Source organism: Oncorhynchus mykiss, chromosome 13, assembly GCF_013265735.2.
Source record: "Oncorhynchus mykiss isolate Arlee chromosome 13, USDA_OmykA_1.1, whole genome shotgun sequence".
In the NCBI taxonomy this organism is placed as follows: domain Eukaryota; kingdom Metazoa; phylum Chordata; class Actinopteri; order Salmoniformes; family Salmonidae; genus Oncorhynchus; species Oncorhynchus mykiss.
In genome coordinates this window covers 48,572,066-48,572,411 of record NC_048577.1, presented here as the reverse complement: position 1 = coordinate 48,572,411, position 346 = coordinate 48,572,066, and positions in this window count along the sequence as shown.

The following is a 346-nucleotide window of genomic DNA, read 5'->3' as shown; positions in this document are numbered from 1 at the left end:
ACTCTGTGCATTTCTGATAGTACAGTGATTCTACAGTTCATCAGATCATGGTGGGGTTTCTGACTCACACTCCAACAGTAGGACTGCTGGGCAATTGGAGTACAGTACATAGTCTCCTGGATGTTTGTAAACATTGTTCTTAATGTTAAGAATGAAATTAATTTTGTAAAGAGGATTGGTACAGTAACAGAAACAGGGATCCCCCTCCGCCCCTCCCCTTCCCCCCACCGCACAGTTCACAAGGGATTATATCGGTCTGCTATCGAAACTTGGCAAAATATTCCCCTCCCCCCATTTGTTTTTGTTGCATTTGCTGGCAATCCCTCTTTATGCCCGGGCAGCAACT